Source organism: Amblyomma maculatum, chromosome 7 (genome assembly GCF_055883805.1).
Source record: "Amblyomma maculatum isolate TAMU_Amacu chromosome 7, ASM5588380v1, whole genome shotgun sequence".
NCBI classification, from domain to species: Eukaryota; Metazoa; Arthropoda; class Arachnida; order Ixodida; family Ixodidae; genus Amblyomma; species Amblyomma maculatum.
The window spans coordinates 120,873,490-120,897,290 of NC_139350.1; positions in this window are offsets into that span (position 1 = coordinate 120,873,490).

The window sequence follows — 23,801 nt, forward strand, 5'->3', positions numbered from 1 at the left end:
GAGCTACCGCCTCCCACGAACTGTTCCTCTAGTAGTTGCTAGGCAACAGCTCAAGGTCAGTTCAACCGTGGCTAAGGTGCGACCCCAACGAGAGTGAAATCACAGCGAAGAGGCGACGTGGCTGGCATAGTGTAGTTCTCGCTACAAAAGTGCTTCTTTCCAGTGGCCGCTCATAGGCATAGTACCACATTTGCGGACAAGTGGGCCTTTTTTCTTTTCCGGCTAGCCTGCTGGAAGACCAGAATAACACTGTCAGCCTAGGTTTCACCCGCTATGTGCCAACGGCACGTGTTTATTCTTTTGAAGGAGGTGCGCAACCCAAACGCAGACCAACGGCAGGCACTGGGAGCTTCCTGTGCTGCCATTTATGCAACCTCAATCTCAGTGACTTCCTCCTCCACACAAGTCTGCCCCTGTTAAGAGAAGGGCGGGTGGCGGGTCTTTAAGATACAGTACGTGCGCGAATGGATAAACCTGAAGTGAACAGGACACTCCCTCTACTACTGGAATGCCTTTCACCTATAAAACCTGGGGAATGCAAACGTTTTATATCTTTGAGCGTATGGCTACTCATTTTCGTTCGTCCTTGTAAAGGTGAGAACACAGTTAATTGCGTACACCTATGCTCAATTGCACTTCATTCCTGTATGGTGCTGGTGTCGGCGTGGCTGGGGATCTGTCAAGCAGCACTCTCGCTCCACCTCTAACAACTGTATTGTAGCAGTCGGATCAACCATGCGACCTGGTGCTGCTTCTGCGGCTTGAGACTCCCAAGGCAAATTTTGAAATTATTTGAATTGACCATCAATGGATGTTTGAAGTAGAATGTGTGTAACCTTCCAACAATAGTGTGTTAGCAAAATCAGCTCAGAACAGCATCCAGGAATCTTATGAAATGGCCAGAGGCAGATTTGCTTGGGATATGCGAGATGATGTGCAGTAGTTGATTCTCATATAAAAAAATTCAATAGTTGCGAAGCATTTTTTGCACACGGGCTGATAATTATTGACGTGTATATGGGAACCCTTCAAATCTGAAAATGAAAAAGAGCAGAAAAAGAAAAATGAAGAAGAAGCGAATGAATGTTCTGCAGAAGCCAAGAAGAGCTAGAGCTCGGGCTAGCAGCAAAAGAAGGACAGGACAGTAAAGCACAAGTGGTAAAGGCATGGAAACAAATAGAAAGGCTAAACATTGATGTTCTGAATGATCTGCATTGAACATCAGTTGTGTATAAGAGTAATCAACAAATCTGCCGAGAGATTGTCGAGGCTTACCATATCAGTAAAGCGAAAGACACGTGTGTAGCGAAGCCGTCAGTTAATCTTCACATTAAAGAAGTTTCATTCTTAGATAATGTGTTAGAGCAAAGGTGAATGATGTTTGATGTCCGCCCTCTCACTGTTTGGGGGTAATGTGCGCGCGCACCTTTGTGTGAGTCTTCTTTTATCCTTTTCCTTCAATAAAATTTCAGTTGCTAGTGCAGCCTTCGTCCTGTGTGCACCCTTTTTCTGTTTATCGTCTTTTGGCTGGTTTCTATTATTATCCAATACCAACTCGCTCAGTCGATAGCCTTGCTAAACATTGAGTTGCAGATGTTGGAGCCCAGACTTGAAGTGAAGCAATGAGCAGCCCATAATAGAGATGTAACCATGGAAGACTGAAAAGGGGAGAATGTAGAGCGCCAAGAAGGGCAAAAAAATTTAGTCCAAATCTAGCAGATAAGGGTAGGACAACTACACCACAGTGAATTATATCTGAATTGCAGTGTTTCGAAGTTAAAACCAAGCTCCAAATTAGCAGGAAACATTTCGATGCTTGGGAAAGCGCGACTGGACACGTGCTCAGCTGAGACTCGCTCTGCATCAGACTGTTGCCGAGTTACAAGCTTACAAAGTTGCGAAGACAACAGTGACTAATTGTTTGAAATGGGAAACAAATGAGAACACTACAGAAACAATTGACCAACCAAGCTATGGTGTTGACTTGATAAGGGATCATGGACAAGCGCCCAGCAGACATGGAGAGAAAGCAGGAAAATGGAGAGGGAGATCCCAGTCCGAAGAAAAGTGGCACATGGCACGGAGGTCAGGTTGGATAAGCATTAGAAGGTGAGAAAAATATTCGTGTAAGCATACAATCGGCAATGTCAATACAAGAAAAGAGTACAGGTGGCCAAGTGTACAGCTCTCAAACCTAAAGTTGAGGGCAGCCTTGTAATCTGTTCACAAAACAAAATCGAACAGTGCCACCAGGTGATTTGTGATACAGGGGAGCAAGGCGGTCTGAAAGGCAGCCAGGAATATGTGTAAATGGCCCAAAACAACCCTCAGAGAAGTGACGTTGTAATAGGGAGACATTGTAATTGTACGGTAGATGCTGTAGAATTCGCCATTGACTAGGATGACAGTGAAAACATTGTTCATGGCCTGTGAGAGCACTGTACCACCCGCAGTGTGCATGGGAATCACTGGGTGTTGGACCGTGAATATGAGGTATACGCAGAAGGCATGCATCTGCGAGAAAAGAAAAGAGCACCACTGCCAGAGGTGGATGACACCGAAAGTGCATATCTTGAGTTGGCAGTGGTAATGGTCGCTGGTGAAGAGAAGAGTGAGGTGGTTCTGAAACCCAAAGGAAAGTTCATCCACACTATGTGTCAGAAAAAAACGACAGTAGATTCAGATCGTGCTACATGTGCAGATAGCTCAGGCACTAAGCCCAGAAAGAGTGTAATGCAAATATCTTCTAAGGAAACGAAGTGAGAAGAACGGATACCTAGCGAAGGGGGGGGGGGGGCAGTCAAAGAATTAGGCAGAATAACCTAGTTGCTTTTGATTCAAATAGATGCTGAAAGTGAGAGGCCATTGGTGGTTGAGTTACACAGCCCTGAACAGCTTTTTGTGGAAGATTGTCAAGCAGATCTGGAAGTGCGTGCAGTTCAGCCAGTCGAGTCAGAGAGATAAAACATGCTGCTATAGTAAAGAGAAGGCCATTCTGAAACCAGAGGAAAAGTATCAATGCTGGACAGGTCAGAAGCGACAGGGTGTGGATGTTATTCCACAAAACGCGCATGGAACATTCTAGGCATGAAATCAAAAATAGAGTAAATGTTAGACGGAGACCGACCAGGTGTCAGGCTGCAGCTTTGGTACCTCGGCCGGCCATGTGTAAAAGTAGTAGCAGGAATGCTAGAGGCTCAAACCAAAAACCTTCCCGCACATATCTCGAAAATATGTGGAGGCAGTTTGTAATCAGGCAATACTTGCGAAGGGTGCAAGTGCTAGTGGTAGAAACAGAAAATGAGCGCTGTTACCAACTACAACAAACAAGTAGTCTTGGAAAATGTGCTGACCTTCAGAAAGATTTAAATCGTGCCATACTGAAATAAAGACAGTAGATCGAAAGTAAGCATATTTATACCTAGAGGGAATGATGGCACCAAACTCAGAGTATGCTGGCATGCATTTAGGGAGAGAAAAGGCAAATGCCTTAGCAGGTTCACCATGTGTACCGAGGAACAGAATTACCCAGGCATGTGCGGGGCTACATCGCCAAAAAAGCAGTCAGGAAAGAACTCTTGCAGAAACCCAATATAGGTGGGAGCCTCATTTTGCTTGCATCTCATTGTTCAGAACTGCTTTGCGATAATGCTCATGGTAAGTGTCTTCACGGCACTGTGAGAGCGCAGTGAGGCAGTAAAAGAGGGACTCCTATGGACTGCTCGTGATGCATAGTTGAACGTATGCACAATAGAGAGCACAGAAAAAAGGACGTCCACACTGCTGAAGCGGATCCTACAAACAGGTAGTTTAATTTTAGTATGAAGTAGAAAGAAGAAAATGTTCCATGGCTAACGAAAACAGACCAGAATTAAAAGAAATTTTAAAGAAGACGAGGAATCAAGAGGAAAAAAAATCGAGATAAAGTAAACAAAAAATCAACTATAGAGATAATCGCGCATTTTGCTGCTATCCTGAAAAAGCACTTTTAACTCCTTCCTGCTAAGTGCTACTGGTGGCATAGTTAAACTCTCCTTCCTGAACCAAATTCTCTCTGAAGGCCTCCATGACTTCTCTTCTTGAGGTATCCGTAGACCCTGCTACGAGAGTTGTGTCCCCAAACCTAGGTTCGCAAAGCTTCACAGTTGAATTTTTTTCGGCGCCTTCTTTATTACAGAGGGTGCAACGGTTCGCCAATCTACTGTGAGCTGACAATGCATGATATGCTGTCCTGTGCTCTTTTAAATTCTCATTGAGGCAACGGCCCGTTTGCCTAACAATTCCCACATGTAGGGGGATCTTATACAGCGCTCCCTAGCAGCAGCTGACAAATCGTTCCTTATGCCGCATACCGAAGCATTTCATGGACTGACTCCTTCCGCTGACATGCCTGACATCTTTTTAGCTTTGGCCAAAGAGCACTATATTATCTTGTGAAGCTGGCTGGAAATCTTAAAACCGATGTGAAATGCTATGAATATTGAGCAAAGCAACGAACAGTCTCCTCTGCGCCATCTCGGGCAGTCTTGCTCGAGGTCTCTTCCTCTTGGCACCAAGAGGCTCTTGGAGTATCCACTTCTGTTTGGTCTTTCTATCTGTAGATTAAACATAAGGAAGGATTTGGCAGCTACTGTAAAGGAATGGTGTATAAATTCGCCCTTGCATGTCGGAAGACCTATTTTGACAGATGGGCTGCAGCATCAATGAGAGGTTAAGAGAGCATAGGACAGCATATGATGGATTGTTGGCTCTCGGTAGCTTCGCAAATCACTACTCGAACGCCAATAAAAAAGGCACCGAAAAAAATCCAGCTGTGAAGCTCTGTGTGGCCACGTTCGAGGCTGGCTGTCCTGGCGAGATGTAGTACTTTGAAAGCAGATTATCGAAGCCTTTGCCAGTCGAAAAAGTTAGCAGAAATTTCTGTCGTCCTAGAGAAATTTTTGTTGTTACTACAGATATTTCTGTCGCGACAACAAAATTTTTGTTGTTTCGTCAGAACTTTGTGTCGTTACGACAAAACATTGTGTTGTAACGACAGAGCGTTGTGTTGTTACTTTAGAACGTTTTGTTGCTGCGACGGCACAAAGTCGTGTTGTCGCAGCAGACAACACAAGGATTTGACATAAGAACACAATGTTGTTTCGCAACAGCAACATGTTCTGACATAACAACAAAACCGTCTGACGTAATTGCTGCGACAACTGAAGGTATATAGGTATGTAGCGACGTCAGACGGTTCTGTAGCGAGATCAGAAGAAAAACAATATAATGCGTTCTGTAGTGGCAACAAACATTTTTATCGCGCAATTAGAACCGCCCTATATTCCTTGTCCGAAATAAAACATTAGGTACATTCTTTGTTGTCTATAAACATATTTATTTAGTTCAAAATACAAACTTTGTAAAAAGACACTGAACAGTATTAGAGACAATTACATGTAGAGACTAATTTTTACGAGCCGTTGATTTTTTTCTGCGTGACTACCTCTCCACCCTCAGCCTCCTTCGAACAACCATAAAATCAAATAATTGGGCTAAAACAGAGTGCGCATCGTGTGTCTAGCTGCTGCAGTGCATGAATACCGCTAATTGCGCCAATCGCGCTCACGTCTATTGCCGGCGCAGTCGCGACCGCAGCACGCAAGTTTAGTTCCATACAGCGATTAGCTTCTCGATGAGTGCGAATGAGTTTCATGGGAACAATCGCAAAGCTACTTCTATTTTGTCTCAATTCTTAAGGCAACCGGTCGAATAAATCTTTCTCACCTGTGAAATCTGCTTCCGAATTTGTAGCAATCTCTTCAAAGGATCTATCCTTTTTCTCACGCTGATTATACATTCCTTTACGCACCACAATACAGTTGAATCTCGTTGAGCATCGTGATATCGCACGTTCTTGGCCAGAAACGAGGACGGCATATGCTTGCACAAGCAACTTCCTTACTCGTCTCCAGCACTCACGCACAGTCGTTGCTGGCTCGCGCCCAGCTTGGCGGGACCAGCGCTACAGACACGGCAGATATGCACGGACAGTGTGAGGGAAAAAAGGGCCTTCTGGAAATTTTAGTGCGGTAGAAGAGCATGCTAATTTTAGCAGGATAACAGAGTTTTAGCTTACCGTGATCCGCGATCCGCTACCGTTATCCGCCACCGCGCGTTCCACTGCGCATGCTCTGATCTCTTGATGCCAATAGATGGCGTCACATACTGGTGTCGGCACATAGACCTGCCGCGTCGGGACCAATCAGCTTGTGCGCCCCGCAGCGTAGCGGGCGACGGTGGCGGATGGCGGATCACGGTAAGGCACGGGGTTTTAGGGGAAGTGATTCGCCATGGCAACCTGCCCACCTGCACGCATTATCACGACCCCCTTCTTCCGCGGTGGACAACGGGACGAAGAGAAACATTTTGCGAACTACGTTTGTGAGTACTTGCAGGCCAACCGCCTTACTGGCGGATCAGATTCTGGAACGACGATGGAGTGGTGGCCAAAAACTGGTTTTCGGCCGCCTCACGCTCGCGCCTCCGCCTACTTTCCCTTCCGCGCAGCTGGCTGCATGAGGACTCTTTGCCGCGGGGAAAGAGGATGCCTTCTTCGTTCCGGCAGCCTGCATGGCGTTCGTGGCGGCGCTGTGCAGCCATTGGAGGTCTATCCGTAGCGACAAGCTTTGATATGTTGAGACAATCGCCGGCGGACATCATGCTATTGTACACTTTCCATATGACTGAATATATTTAATTAAAACCTGCCGCATCCTTTCTTTCGCATGTCCCTTCTGAATTGGAGGGGAGATGCCGCGGCTGGCAAAAGTCATTTTCTTTTTGTACTACTTAATAGTTAACTACGTACTACTACTATGGACTTGCACCAAGCTGTATGTGACGGTTACATGCGATGCTGTGGTAACAGCGAACCGCTTGCTCCTTCACCCTACCGCGTTCGTCGAACCACCTTTATCGTGCAAACTCTACATTTTCTCTCGAAATATACTGTCTGGAACCTTTTCTGCATGTTGTGACTTCAAAAATATTTTGATATTGCATCGTTATATTGGTCCAAAGCCTCACATTCTGATTCGTCTTCATGACTGCGCTGTCAAAAAGTTTCCTTCTAGACAAATAATAAAACGATGTGTTGATATGAAAAAGTAAATTATGATTAAAGTGTGACGAATGATCGTCGAAGATTTGCGCACTCGGCAAAGACGAACTATGATCGATAGGACAGCAGAAATGGCACGAAATCTGACTAACATCGTCATCCGTCGTGCAACTAGACGCTGCCAGTCTAGGCAGCAGACCTCTTCATTCTAAAAAACTAACTATTCGCTACAAGAAACGTAAGCATGCAAGCAAGAGTAACCCACACGTAGGCAGCGCCTAGCACCTCATACTTCGTAAAGAAAATACATCCCTAAACATCACGAAGCACAAAATGCCCCTATGGATTCGTATTAAATTAGCGTCAAGTGCATGGTACGCCGATGCATTTCACCCTTACCCACACGAAAGCGAAACACAGCCGAGCAGGGAGGGCGTCTTAAATGCTTTAGCTCTATCTGCGAGTCATCCCTAACTCTCATACGCGCTCACGTCTAAATGACATTTGCGACATTTGCGAACAATATTAGGCTAACTCATCGAAATGCGCCTTTAGCCTCTGTTGTCAGAAACCGTGCGGCGGCACAGCTGAATGGATCCATAAACCGTCAATCTCAAAGACCACAACGGCATGCGGTACACGTGACGCGGCGGCTGTGTGAGCACCTATCGCTGCACCCCTCGCCACGTTTACAAAATCTGCTTAGAAAAGGCAGCTGAAACAGGAATAAATAATAAGCCACCGGCATTCCAAACCACGTTTACTGCAGGCAAGGATGTAAGGGGGAGGACTGCCAGATGTGCAGCCTACAAGGCTGCGCAAGACAGCGAGGCAACACGGTCGTCTGCGGGGTACTCTGATGAAAAGGAGGACCTATTCGGCGGTGCAATAAAGTGAAAACAAGAACAGCTTGTTCAAACGAAGCAATAAAGAGAGGACTGAAAGTGCGCTGACTAAAACCTGGTCGCTTATTCCGCATACAGCAAAATATAAGGATACAAGGTGGCCGAAAAAAGCAAAAAAAAAGGAGAAAATCTTTAAAAGGAACCAAACGGACAAATGTCTGTGCGGACACGGAGGTGAATAGCATAGGACAACCGCCGACCCGACGCGCAGCAGCTCCGGGCCAGCTCAAAACGAGTGTCTACGGTGGCGCCATGCCAAAGAACGCTGGCGGCCGAGTGAAGGCTGGGAAACGTGACAAATGAGGTAGGGACCTGAAGGGGAACTGATGGCCCTGGAAGGAAAGGAAAAGAATAGTTGCGGGGCGGCATGCAAAACTGTTTTTTGTTGTGTATTTTCTTTAGGCAGGCGAATCCCACAGAATGCGAGTAGGGTTAAACGACAGGAAGCATTGCTGGTAAATTAGGCCCTAGCAAAATCTGCGCGGTTCTTGAGCGAACTAGGCGGAGGAGAAAAAAAGCAAATAAAGATGGAATAAGAGAAACGAGAGTTTTAACCAAGGCCTGGAAGAAATCAAACGACCAGATAAATAATGCCGCTGTGAGCAAGGTTGATGAAATGGCCGCTACACTATATAGGAGTTCTGTTGTGCCTTCATGACGGTCGGTCAGAGGATGAGCCTTGTGACCAGCGTAGCCCATTATAAAATAAATGCTGTTGAACAAATGATCACCCATCAGGTCAACGTGTGATGAGAATTGTGTGTGTTTGTGTGTGTGTGATATAAACTCTTATACCTGTAGACCTTTGTGTCAGTCACACCGGTTGCTGTTTGAGTCATGGGCATATCCCACAAAAGTAGGAAAGGTGAAGCTTCCGAATTATAACAGAATCGATTGTTGGAATAATGCAGGTTTCAAAAAAGAGACATGACGCCGGAGAAAGACCTTTTCAAACAAAACCCACATAAAAGAATACAAACTCTTTCGTTCACGCACTTCACTCGAAAGGATCGCAGTTTCACAGCATTACGCTGGCACAGTGAAAACGTTTAACTAGTTCATAAGGTCGCAACCATCGCATCTTTAGACGCTGCGCGCGAACGCTCAAGAACACCACATGCTAAAAAAAAAGAAGACCGTACCTGAACGTCGCCGGGAAGTTAGGGAGGAAGTCGGATTCCTCTGAACGCGCACATGTTCAAGGCTGACGAAGGGTCTCGAACTAACACCGCGATCGAGATCTAATGCCTTGAAAACCAATGCGGCTGATAAAAAGGAGATGGCCGCTTCTAAGCGGGAAGTGGCGCCAAAATAAATGAAGACAAGCGCTAACATAAGCTCTTAACGAATTTCTTTTCGGTCTCAATCAGATCAGAAATTATAACGGGATATCATTTATCTTCCTCATTCCCAGCCGTTAATTTAAACGTGGGTGCATTTAATGACACTATGACTTGAAGGGGGACCTCCTAAGCACAACGATAGCGAGAGGCCCTTGTTGACAACTTAAGAGTTAGAAGAGAGAAAGAGCCTCTTCCTTTCTGATTTCAGTGAGGTATAAAAGTTTATATTATTGTATACCAGGATTTTGGAGGCACTGTGGAGGCGGGGTAAAGTAGGCGGTAAAAAATCGATTTCGTTGATATGACAGATGAAACGAATCGATTCCTTAAGATAAGCAAGTCAAAATCAGTACGTCGGAAAGCACTAAAAGTCCCGGCAGGCTGTTGTGGTCTATAAACTGCTGTCTTTAAAGCTCTGCACTAAATCATTTCAGACTTGATCGAGACAGAGGCTGAAGCATACGCCTTTTTGTCAATGCACATCCCCTAGCACAACTCCGCCACTGTAAATCAAAGGTAAATGATGCAAAGGTCGATCGATATTTGTAGCCGTAGAGATTGTTTTCATCCCTGCGTTGTGTAGGTTTAATTTCATTCATGCTGTTGAATGATATTCTTGTGCATTGCAATAATGTTCGATAAGCAGTTTTTTTTTCACGCATATTGAATTGTTTTGTGACTCTTTTTAGGAATGGTTCTGAGCTCCCATGAATGTAGGTCGCAACCAATTTGAACCATAACCGGAAGCTTTCTCCGGTCATTCTTGCTGTTCGATCAAATTCCATTGCTTCTGTATCGCGGTGTTGTAAGCTATTTAATCTTGTTAAAAAGCATACTACAAAGTTTCACCTCAAACTATTTGTCAAAGACAACGTCCCGGTCCCTTTTACCGGAAAGTTAAATCGCAACCAGATAGACAGTTATGCAAGTCTTTAGTGTTGAAGAAACTTCACGCATAAAATTATAGATTGAAGCGTCTGTACGTTGGGAGTAAGATTCTGTATAGAATGGGGAGTAGCAGTTTTTGGCCGCTATGAGATGAAAGTGTACATTACGAACTGTGACGATAGCGCTGAAGATGAATGTGCGCCAGCACCACAGGCGGTAACATAACGTCTGCGTACAAGTGCTGCAAAGGCTTGGATGAATTTCATTTATACCTAAGCTGTGCAGATGTCATTCCGAAGGTTTAGTCACTCCGCCTCACCGCATTACCAGTAGCAGAATTGAAAAGCTCCTCATAGTAGATACGCGCAGCCCAAAAAGTAAAACTGGCCTCCGGAAAGTTAATCGTGTGTCAGAGGCCCCAGCTAAATAAAACAAAAACGTAACAGTGCACCTAGTATTTACCGGTGGCGCTTCGCGTACACACAGACGCAGTATCAAATTGGTTTTTACAATCGCATTATGCCCCTGCTCTTCAGCGGCTGTGCGTATGTTGAAGCTACCTGAACAAAAATAAACCTCGCCTGTAAAAGGCAAGCTTCCCTCAAAATGTACGCGCAGTAAAATACACTGTATCAGAAAAATCATGTTTATAAAGGTATCGAGTGAGCCAAGCGAAATGATTGCAGAAATTTGTGTTTTATAAAAAGATGGCTGAGCATGCACGGCTCAGTGATTTAACGCAACACCGGTACGCTACCGACAAAGGTTAATTTTCTTTTTTTTGCTCACTTGTTTATTTTCAACTGCATAAAATATGTTGATTTGTTTGCTTGGCGATGTATTATGACTGCAACAGAAAAATGAAGCACAGCCGAGACCTTGAAAATAGGGCTCGTTCACGATGTGCTATCTAAAGATGACGAGAAAAAGCGCTTGGATATTCAAAAGCGCAGCTTGGTATTTTCCTTCAGGTATTTTCCTTCAGTATTTTCCACTAAACACCTGTTTGCCAAAACCATGGAGGAAGGAAACAACTTAGGAGAGGCCCTTGCCATTCCCAATGCATTAGAGAAAGTGTGGCGGAAGTAACGTCAAAAATTAGGGTTAGCCAAGTCAGGCCACTAGCAACGGCGACGCTGTTGCTATGAAAACTCGGGCCACTAGCAACAGCGTTGCTAAGGGTCCTAGGTAGTTGAGCGACGCGGAGAAAGGGCAAAGGAGGAGGACAGACGTTGCAGCGTCCGGTCGTGGCGCGGCCGCGCCGGCTTCAAAAAATGACGTTAGGGCCTCTCCTAAGCTTTTTTCCTCTATGGCTAAAACGGATGCCACGTTGGCGGCAGCGCGAAGCGAGCGACCTTCAGCGTTATCCTCTTTCCTCACCTCCTCCCTCTCCCACTATCTGCACATTGGCAGTGGCGGTGTCGGTTCCGGCGGCAGTGAACAGGCCCTTGCAACCCCCCCCCCCCCCCATCTCTTTTTGTTGCCTTTTCCTCCTCATCCACTCAAGTAAGCAAGATGCCGGGGCGGATCGAGGAAATACAGTGCGAAAGTCCTCGAACTTCGACAGAAAGAATGTATGAAGATTTTTGGAAGGCGCCGAAAATACGCTCGGCGGCATATACAGTGCACATATAATTCGTATGAAAAGCACACTTTTCTTTAGCATGATGGATTTCGAATTGCATTCCGAAGCGAAAAATAAACCCTAAAGGCCGGTTCACACCGCGGGAACACAACAGCGGCGTAGACAAAACAAGCAAAACATGTCCGCCCGTCAAGCCGGAGACTTGTTTCCGAAGACACTTGATTCCAAGCAGCTTGTCACACTCCGCAAGCAGCTGGGAAACAAGGCAGGCTGCTTGGGTGTTTACGTCGGTGTGACAGACTTAGGCAAAGAAAACTAAATGCAAACCGTGGTCGTCCGCAGTATTTGACTTGTTCGCTGGCCGAATGAAAATCCCGGCGACGACACAACACCCCAGTCACTTAATCGTAACTGATCGTTTTTTTAATGGTTTTCGAGCTCGCAAACAGCACTAGAAAAAAAAGCTCCCCTTCATCGCTTTGTCCTCTACCGCGGTACGGCGTCTTGAATGCAGTCGGGCAGTGGGCCAGAACTCAAACCAGCTCTAGTGTTGCCGCCCTGGTTCCCTTCTTATCTCCGGCCCTTTCTTGTGCGCAAGACCCCTCCTTGCGGAGGCCGTCGTGGCTCCCCTCCTCTTTTGTGCGCCGGACTCCGGAGTCGCCCGCGGCTACAGTAGAGATGCAGCAGAGAAGCGTCGCGTAAGTTTATTTTTCAGTGTGACAAGGAGTTCGCCAAGGATTCCTGCAGACCTTTCCGTTCCGTGTAGCGGGGCGAAAAACGTACTTCCGGACAGTTCGTGTTGAAGCAGTGTGACAGGGTAGCTGACATTACGCGAACACGCTGTCGCCAGACAGAGTCGGCCAAATGTTTCCGCAGTGTGAACCGGCCTTAACACTAGTACTTTACCGCAGACGCGGACGAAGAAATGGAGGGATGGAGGAGAGAGCTTAGGAGGCTGAACCGGAAACGCTATGACGAGCCTGGTGCGCAGAAGAAGGTAAGTAATGCATGTTTGTCTTTGTTTCTACTTTTAACAGCTACGAAGATGAGTGAACTTTTTGAATCCCTACTGTTACCCTAAGCAACCACCTTGATAATTGCACTGCCTCCAGCCTCCTAGCATGAAGCGCGCCAAGGCACCAGACTACAGTTCTCGAGCAGCGACGTACGTACGTGATTAGGCTTGTAGAGAACTCTAGCTGTGCTGTGTATTGCAAAATATTGCCGCGAACCTTTCAAAGCTTCAGTAGTAACGCCACCGGCATGTGTCCTTTTCTCTGCGGTTGTAGAGCACGGATCGATTCTGTGCTCTGTTTATGTTTATTGGCACGAAACAGTTTTTTTGACAGATTTACATGTACGCGAAAAATCACGCGAACGCGACGGTAGCACACCTCGCGCGAAGCCTTTGCGCGACCAGAAATGCATGTGTCGCCGGCCGAAATAAAAAAATTCGCTCGTTCACACGGAATCGCATGCGCGATCAGCCAATATCATGAACGAGAAGCGTGCATTCCTGTCGCTCATTTCGCAAGCTCCTTTTTTTGCAGTGCATTGTGATTACGCATTGCCGCGTAAATTTATCGCTTTGTACGAACAATCGTAAATGGCCAAGGATTCTACGAATCTACAATCGCAACAACAAAAAAAATTAATGAAAGGCGCGTGACTACCCTTATAGCGCAAGTTATCAATGTTATACGCTTCAATTTCGATACGGTGTGTTGTAAATCCATTTTATTGCATGTTATAGCAAAATACTTCAATTCTTACAAATGTTATGGTTTGTTGCATATGGAAATAGTTTGCGGTGTATGTATTATGCCGCAACACGGAGCGTCGTCGCTGTTTCGCGCTGGCGCCGGTTCGCGCTGTCGCGATCTATCTTCCCTAGTACGCGACGGAGCGAACCATGATCGCTTTCGCCGCGCCACCTCGTGGCATCGCTCTTTTTTTTTATCACCTTGTTTGTGGCGCAATATACGCCGAGATGTATCGCAAAGGATTCCAGCCACTCGCCTGTGTTTCTAAAATGTTCCAAGTCATGCTAGTAACGGTTTGCGGCTTAATTTAGATGTTTCGTCGCAGCCTTTAAATTGAGCCTTGACACGTGTGACCGGAATTAGTAACTGGACGACCAGCGAGAAGGTTGGCTTCTATCGCTGCCGCTGAAATGTTCACTTATTTTCAGGGAGCAAGACAGCCCAGTAGATAATACCGCCACGCCTGTGTGTTGTTTTGTTTTTACGGCATCGTCACCGCCAGGTGACAATATGCAATGTTTTAATGTATTTAGGGGCTTTAAACGGTAATGTAACCGAAAGTGAACCGAAAGTGGACATATAGCAGCCCTAACGGGGAGACTAAAAATCAAATTGATTTCCTACTGTGTTTGAAGCCGACATTATACAGGAGATAGAGGTAATTGAAAAGTGCGATGTAGTGACTACAGGATGGCAAGGTCTCGAATTAGGCTAGAGTTGAAGGGGGAGGGGAACAGATTAGTGAAGAAGTCAGTCAATGAATTAGCGGTAAGAGGAAACAGAAAAACAATTCAGGCTCTCGCCGCAGAATAGATACTCAGTGAATAGATGCTCAGTGGAAGCCGTCCTTTGCCTAGAAGCAATGAACAATAATTTCAGAGATATCATTACTGAGTGCGTGGTAGAATTGTTAGAGATGATGCCTGTAATCTATGTAAGGAGACGAGATTTGATTAAGAGGCGCCAAAGTATGGAAGCCTTCAACCTAACAGACTGAATAGAACTGGCAGAGATATCACAGCAAATCAATAGGCGCAAGGTGGCCGACATAAAGAAGTATAACACGAGGAAAATTGAGAGTACTCTAAGGAAGGGTCGCATAGCCTGAAAGCGTTGAAGAGGAAATTAGGAGTAGGCAAAAAACAGATGTATGCGCTTAGGGACAAGGCGGGCAGTGTCATTACTAACATGGACAAGATAATTGAGGTAGCCGGGGAGTTCTATACGGACCTCTACTGTAGCCATAGTAGTCACGACAAGAATGAAATTGGCTGGAATGCAGAGCAAGCAGACGTTTCGCGAGTAACAAAGGACGAGGTTAAGAAAGCATTACAAGCTATGAATAGGGGGAAGGCAGCTGGGGAGGATCAAGTAACTACAGATTTGTTGAAGGACGGGGGAGATATAGTGCTAGAAAAACTGGCCACCTTGTATACGCAAAGCTTGAAGAAATTTAGAGTACCGGAGTCATGGAAGAACGCTAACATTCTCTTAATTTATAAGAAAGACGACGCTAAGGACTTAAAAAGTCACGGACCAATCCGCTTACTATCAGGTATGTACAAGGTATTTACCAAGTCAATAGGATCAGGACAACCTTAGACTTTAATCAACCAAAGGATCAAGCAAGATTCCGGAGAGGGTACTCTACCATCGATCATATCGACATTATAAACCAGGTAACAGAAACGTGCTCGAAATATAACCATTCCCTATACATAGTATTAATTGACTACGAGAAAGCATTTGATTAGGTCGAAAACTCAGCGATCATGCAGGCATTGCGAGATCAGGGTGTAGTTGAGCGATAAATGAAAGTATTTGAAGATATCTATAGTGGCTGTGCACAGCTACCACAGTTCTGCATAAAGGAAGTTATAATTTCCAATTAAGAAATGTGTTAGGCAAGGAGACACAATCTCTCCTGTGCTATCCTTTAAATCCTTTAAACTTGCTTAGAGAGTGTATTCAAAGGCATGCAGGGTGGCAGTTAGGCATCAGGTTCGATGGAGACTACCTCAGTATTCTGCGATTCGCTGATGTAATTGCCTTGTTAAGTAATTCAGGAGACCAACTGCAACTATTGATAACTTATCTAGAGAGGAGAAGCAGAAAGGTAGGCCCTAAGATCAGTATGCAGAAGATTAAGGTAATGCTGAACAGCCTGCCCAAGGAACAGCAGTTTAATATGGGTGGCGAAGCGTGGGAAGTAGTTGACGAATATGTCCACTTAGGACAGGTTGTGACCGCAGATCCGGACTACGAAACGAAAATAACTAGGAGAATAAGATTGGGATGGAGCGCATTAGGAAGGTACTAAACATTATGACAAGCAGCTTACCGGTATCACTCAAGTGGACAGTTGCATCCTACCGATACTGACCTATGGGGCTGAAACATGGAGGTTTATGAAAAGGGTTCTGCTTAAGTTGAGGCCAACGCAGAGGGCCATGGAACGGAAAATGGTAGGTGTAACATTAGGAGATATGAAGCGTTCAGAGTGGGTCAAGGAAATAGCTCAAGTTACTGATATTCTAAGCGAAATTAAGAAGAAGAATTGGGTACGGGTAGGACACGTAGTTAGAAGAGCGAATAACCGATGGTCGCTTAGGGTAACAAACTGGATTCCAAGGGAAAGTAAGCGTAGCAGGGGTGGCATAAAATTAGGTGGCTGGATCAGGTTAAGAAATTCGCAGGAGTCAGGTGTATGCAGCTAGTACAGGATCGGGTTAACGGGAAGAAAATGGGAGAGGTCTTCGCCCTGCTGTGTTTATAGTCCGTCTAATTTTGACGATGAACTGTAATGCTCGCGTTGCAGTGTCACCACATAGTATATAAATAAGAAAGAGGTAATAATCATCGAGTCCGCAATGAAACAAATGCGCTGATATTTCTCTTCATTCTGTCGAGTACAACTCCAGCCATAGCCTTTTTTTACTGAAGCAGGCTATGCTCCAAATCTGCTGACAAGTGCGCTCGTGAATGTACATGCACTCACGAGTCCGCTTTTCTACAACGCTCGAGCGGTGATATATGTATTCGAAGGGGGAAACGAATTGGCGCCTGCCTATTATGTCACAAAAAAATGTGTTTGGGATATGCGACCTTCGATGGTTTAGAAGGGCCAAGGACAGTCAATGGTAGGGAATTTCTAATGGCAGACTTCAGAAGAAGGAGGTCAATACATCGCACAGTTGGCACATTAGCGTAGTGCATTTCATTTTGAGATCATGGTTCCGTCGGTCGGGTGAGGGTGAGGCGTCACAAATCGGATTGCGGCGAGCATTCGGGCGTATTCAGATATGTGGCGCAAACAAAGACAAACACAGGAGAAGATCCACAACACACGCGCACACTACCAACTGTAAGAAGAACCGGAAAACACTTCCTCTTCTACACTCAGGCACGTCTCAACTTCTTCTTCTTCTCATCTCCCTCTTCTTTGCCAAGGGGAAAATGTCACACTCTTCCTCGCACACCATAACCTTGTCCAAACATGGCGGTGACCAATCTCTTCTTTCTTTTCTTCTATTCTTTCTCTTCTTTACCAAGGGGAAAGTGACACTTTCTTCCTCTCAGCCCAAAAAACATCGACCAAACATGACAGTCACAAATTCTATACTGTCTTGTAAATCCACACCACTGCATTGCCCAGTAACTCCTACCACACTGGACAGGTAAATATCACCACACAGTCACAAATCATACAATAAAAACACCACCACACAAATACAGCAAATACAGTAGGACATGTCCATCTACACACCATAACTTAAGTAGTCCCTATCTATTGAGAAACTATATCTTGCCAACATCTAAGAAGCCATGAGGCCCATGTACTTAAGGGGGAAAAAATTCTGCAAACTCCCATGGCCCCAAAAACGTAAGATGAGTCCAAGAATAACAACTTTAGGCCAAGAATAACAACTTGAGGCCCGATAATAATCTCATTCTTTGCATAACTCAAGAGAATTGCTCAATAAAATTAAATTCTTTTCTACGTAAACTCAACGAAGCTTCACTAATGCATCTTTCATTCTTCTTCTGTATCCAATACGCCTCTAAAATTTCGCGTGCCATCTTATCCCGACTCTTGCCTAATATGTTTAACCTACTGAACAACGGCTCACACTTGCACTTTTGGCAGTGCAAGGCTAAATTTGACCCTTTGCCATTTTCTATGGACTTCTCATGTTCCCTCATTCTATCATTAATACATCTTCCTGTTTGCCCAATATATAGATTACCGCACGTCAGAGGAACCTCATAAATCACCCCCCCCCCCCCCCCCCGACATCCAATAAAACTCTTAACATGCTTCTTATCGCATTGCCCTTTGTTTTTTCTCCCTATTATTGCACATAACCCACCCAGTTTATTGGGGGCAGAAAACACAACTGGCACCTCAAACCTACTAGCCACCTTTTTCAGGCCGTGTGCAACTCTATGTATATAAGGGATCACTTGTGGCCGTTTATTCCTCAACATATCTGGCGATCTTTTTTTCCCTTTCATTTTTTGAAGCAAAGACTCTGCCACCCCACATATAATCATACCCGGGAAACCAGCCGCATCAAGTCTTTGTAATTGATTATTAAAGCTTTCCTCTGCCATATGTACACATGATTTTAACAAGGCCGACTCCAAACAAAGGGAAGCTATCCCTCTTTTTATAGTCTTTGAATGGGCTGATCCATATGGAAGTAGCTCTTTTTTAGCCCTGGGAAAATATTTCCAACACACTTCGCCATTACAAATTTTTATATTTAAATCAAGAAACTGCAATTTGTTGTCCACCGGTAGCTCATGAGTAAACGTAAGTAGAGGAAGTGTTTTCCGGTTCTTCTTACAGTTGGTAGTGTGCGCGTGTGTTGTGGATCTTCTCCTGTGTTTGTCTTTGTTTGCGCCACATATCTGAATACGATGATGCACCAACTAGCCTCTCAAGCTGTTATTCGGGCGTATCTTCCACATATGCTGGCCACAGGCCCTTCCCTTACCAGCACAATCGGATAATATACCGGTACGAAGCGTCAACTGCATCCACCTATTCCCACTCTCCATTGGGTGCTTGTTCTCATCTTTTATGTTAGAATAATTCTTTTTTGTAAGCATTTTTCTTTTCGATTTTGTCCTGTGCCAACCCAAGAGAGCTTTAACTTTCGCGTCTAAGTATTTTTTATCTATTTCCTAATATTTTTAATGCTATAACCCTTCTTACGCTTTCAAGCCTTATAGAAGTCTTGCGCTGCCCAGGGGGCGCCGCGAAAATGGTGCTAAAAAGCGCCCCCTAGGCGTCTGCTGGGTAGTGCAAATCGCCGGCGTCTGCATTCGAAGGCATGGAGTCAGTATGGATACACCGCTTTAATTTCTATTATGTATGAATTACAACGAAATAAAGGCGCTGAAAATTTATCTAGGGCTGTCATGACGTAAAAAAAGGTAATAATTAATCCAACGGCAGGCATGCAGCAATTGGAGGAGAAGCCTCGGCGCGCTGCCAGTGGATATAGCTAGGCGAGAGTCGCGCGAATTCGTGGAGCTCTACTAGCTCTACGAAAGCTTTACATGCAGCTGAGCTGAAGCAAGTGAATACACGCAACCGCAACACGGATATAGGCAGCGTAAACAACACCTCTGAGGCACAAAAAGCCCTTTCGATGGGCACCTTGTGCCGGCCGTGCATAGGCCGTTGGGGTTTGCGTTCAATGCAGGCATGTGATTTTGTAACTTGATCCTAAGCTGGTTTTCACTTTTTACGCACCATTGAGCTGATAAATCAATGTTTGAAAATATAATCCATGTACTGGAAAGTCCCTCAGAAATCTGAAGCTGGGACGGCAGAAACGTTCGAATTACACCGCGGCAGGCGCTTGTGTTCTTCATTAGGTGCAGATATCAGAAGGCACGCTGACCTCGTTTCACTGCTCAACTGCTAATAGCCTTTGATTTATATGCTTGCAGCACTCCAGCAAGAGCTTTTGCATGATGGAGGCAGTGGGGACTTTGCATATTAGAATGAAGTACCCTATCAGATCAAGAACACGCGGTGCATGACCGAAATGCTATTGTCGGCTGCTTAGTAATTATGAATATGCCCCAAATGACGTCTATTACTGTTTTCTCTTGAAAGTGAATAGCTGCTTTCATCGAGATAGCAAATGTTTTAAGTAAACTCTAGTTTATCGTCCTCACCTTTCGTTGCTTGACGTACGCACGTGCAGTTCTTACTTAAACAGATGCCGAAAACAGTAGCATAACGGACGGTTTGGCTCTCACTCCCAGATAAACATATAACTGCACTCTATATAATTTCAACTCTGAGCCGGCGGAGCGGGCAACTTAGAGCGAACGGCGTTTCTCTAACCAGTGCATGTATGCACATGACCACCCGTACCAATCGCATCGTAGCCCCGTTCCGTGTGGCTTGAAAGAAAGCAGTAGAGTTGAGCAAGGAAATTGTTAACTTGTCCGTGGCACCCTATGATGCAAGCGAAAATAGCAGCGGTGACGATGTTTCGGGACGCATGGTACGCGGCAAGATCAATGCCGCATGTTTTGAACATTTCGCCTGAAGGCCGCCGCAGCGCTTCTTTTTTTTTAATGTTAGGCCATTGCTGGTGCACAATGATGTCCATGATACGTGATGACTCTTTTCACGGAGCGCCTAACTTTCGCGCCGAGCCAGCCTTCTTTTTTGTTTGCTTGTTTCAACCCATCCGAGTATTCCCTAGGAAAGCTGCTAACGCGACAGCAGCGCTGAATCCCTGTCTCTAGGTCGAATTGTCCCTAGTTAGGGGAATGCGCCGCGCTCATCGTTCATTACTCATCCTGCGGTGGCCGGTGGTGTGGTGCCGTGTCGGTGGCTTGCTGCCGCGTCGTTGGTTGTACTACATGAGAGTGCTCTGTTGCATGAACGCGTCCGATCAAGCCGACTGTGGTGATCGCGTCATTAACAATCCCTGCGGCTTCATTACAGAAAGGTTAATGTCCGGTCTGTGAAAAGAGTTGTTTAGTTGGGAACAAAGCATGTGAAGGTGCCGCCATGTTCAAATTTTAGCTGCCCCTTTTGCGTGCGATGTTCGTGGTTGCTTACCGTTCTCATTTGTCGTATACTGCAGGGATTTGTGCCGAGGTAGTTTGACGCTTGATGCTTTGTGTTTCTTAATGGAGTGTTTGTTCTGTCGGCCAAATACTCACGGCACTCGCCAATGATTAGATGCTTAGGCCGACGAAGCTCATTCTGTGCGTTTTTCGTTCTTGGCCCTGATTTTGCAGGTGCTGTTCATTTTGGCCACATTCGGGTAAAGTGCTTACCTATGATACAGTTTGAGCACCAGGAGTTTGAAACTAGTGATACAGATCGAACCACAACCTCGAAAATATGACCCCCCCCCCCTCGCTTAGCGAGAACCTTGGAAGCCCAAAGAAAGACAGTCGACAAGGTTCAATGCAACCAAAAGCGGAAAGCTATAAGAATGATATATGTCATACAGCTCGAGCAACACAAGCTCAAAAATATGACCCCCCCCCCCCCCCCCCTCGCTTAGCGAGAACTTTGGAAGTCCAAAGACAGTCAACAAGGTTCAATGCAGCCAAAAGCGGAAAGCTATATAAATGATATATGTCTGCGCACCCTTGACGAAAATTTACCTAGTTTGCGTCAGGTACGACAAAACGATAAGCTCTGTTGAGACAGCAAAGATTATAACGTAAATACCATTTAAATAACTCCATAGTAGCGCGGAGACCATGCAGCGCTGCCCCCAAGTAATGAACTCGCTGCTGACAACTCCTTATGTGCTTTTTTTATTGCGAAAGCAATAGTACTTTCACTTTCAGCTCTTCGCGTGAGATGGCGGTGCATACCATTTGACCTTTAACTTGACATTTGGTGTGACGTCATCCCAGCTGCCGCAAAAACCAGGCGCCCAACTCATGCCTTCGCCTTGCATGGCTGTGCGCACCAACCCATGGCCGGGCTAAAGGGAAGAGAGGCGCGCCTCTCTCCCGTTTAGCTCGGCCATGACCAACCGGGCCTAGATCCTGCTTCTGCCGCGCGCGGCGCGCCTAGCGTAATGACGTCACAGAAGCAAGAGCGGGCGCCTCGCCCTGCATGGCGGTGCGCACCAACCGGGCCTAACTCCTGATCCTGCCCGCGCTTTGCGGTATGACGTCACAGCAGCAAGAGCGGGCCCCCAACTCGTCGTCGCCTTACATGGCGGTGCGCAACAACCGGCCTAGTTCCTGCTCCTGCCGCGCGCGGCGCGTCTAGCGATATGACGTCCGTTGGGGGGTCCGCGAGGACTCCGTGCACAGAGGTAGTTAGAAGTGAAGCAGAAGAAAGTGTAATAATGAGGCTGAGCCCCCCAAAATGGCAAAGAGTAGGTCGAGAAAGAAAAGTACAAAAAAAAAAATTAGCACTAGGATCAGCTACATAAACATGCAAGCAGGTAGAAAAAGAGCGAAATGGCTAGACCCAGTCGAAAAAAACTACAGAAAATTTTCTGATGTTACGACAGAATTTCTGTGCGGTTTTTGACGGGAAACCTATTGTGACAACAGAACATTCTGTCGTAACATCAAAAATTTCTGTAGTTACAACAGAAAAGTGCTACAGAACTACAGACAACAAAAATATACTACAGAAGCACTACAGAACGACAGAAAAGTACCACAGAACTACAGAAAAGTCTGATGGTTACGACAGAACTACAGGACATTTTGTCGCATTTTTGACACAGTTCTGTAGTTTTTTTCGACTGGGGAGATATAGAACAGCAGTTGAAGGATGACAAAATAGGTGTGCACGCTCTTTGCGAGACTCATCTCAGGGATCTAGTCAGATCCGCCGTTTATAGAAGGCTACGTCTGGGAAGGGTGCAACAGAACGAGAATGGAAAAAAAAGGGTGGAGGGGTAGGCATGTTGATACACCAGGGAACAAATTGGCAAAGAATTAAATCATCTTGTAAAGAACATATCTGGGTTTCAGGAATAATTGCCGGCATAAGGACATGGCTAGGGGTAGTTTATTTAGGAACAGGACATCAATGCAGGCAAGAAAACAAGAATCTTGTTGAACGTCTCAGTGACGATATAAGCCAGTTTGGAAACGGGGCCAATATTATTCTACTGGGGGACATGAACGGCCACATCGACGATCTGGATGGATACACGGATTGTAATGGGAAGCTAATGCTAGATTTCTGTGAGTGACACGATCTAGTTATAGTAAATAGAGAAACAAAATGTGAAGGCCAAATCACGTGGGAATTCCGCAACAGGCAGACGACCATTTACTATTGTCTAATGTCGCAGGAAATTTATATCAAGGTCACAAAAATGGAAATAGACGAAGAAGGGGAGTGTAGTCTGGGAAGTGAACATAAGCGTATTAGTCTGCAGATGGGGCCCTTCATGAAAAGAGAAATGGAACTTAGACAAAATGTAAACGCAAAATTAAACGACGATCGAATAGCGCACATAGCAGCAGACATAGAGGAAGCAATAGAGAAAAGCCCCATGGAAGACTGGGATTATGAACAGGTAGAACTACTCATAAGGAGGATAATTCAGGAGGTTAAAGTAGCAAACCGCTGGAATGGAAAGAGGAAGCCATGGAGCTGGTGGAATAAGGAAATCAGGGAAGCTATTGAACGACGACGGGCTGCTTCAAGGGAACACCGAGTGGCAAAGAAAGCACAGGTATCTCAGGAGGAAATCGACCAAAAATGGGAATCATATCAACAAAAGAAACTTGAGGAGGTACAGGCCCTCCTCCAAAGTAAAATAAAGCAGTCCACCGATCGCTGGATGGCTGACATACACGATGCCTCTAGAGGCGGAGCAAGAAAATTCTGGAACCACATAAGCTGGCTAGGAAAGAAGAATCAAAGAAAGAGGGATCGGTTTCAAGATAACAAGGGAAATTTTTTAATGGGAGACAACGCAGTGAACTACATTACATCAGTTATAGCCGAGTCATTTAAGAACGACGATAGGGCAATCTCCGAAAATCAGGAAGCAACACAAGGTAGCAGAATACAAAGCAGCTTAGAATTGACCAATCTAAACTGGAAAAAGGCAGAAAAAAATATTCCTAAAAACACATCTACAGGAATAGATGGAATTCCGATCAAGCTGATTAATGAACTCGGCCCAAAAAGTAAGGAAACGTTAAAAGCTCTGGAAACAGTCATAACGAATAAGCAAA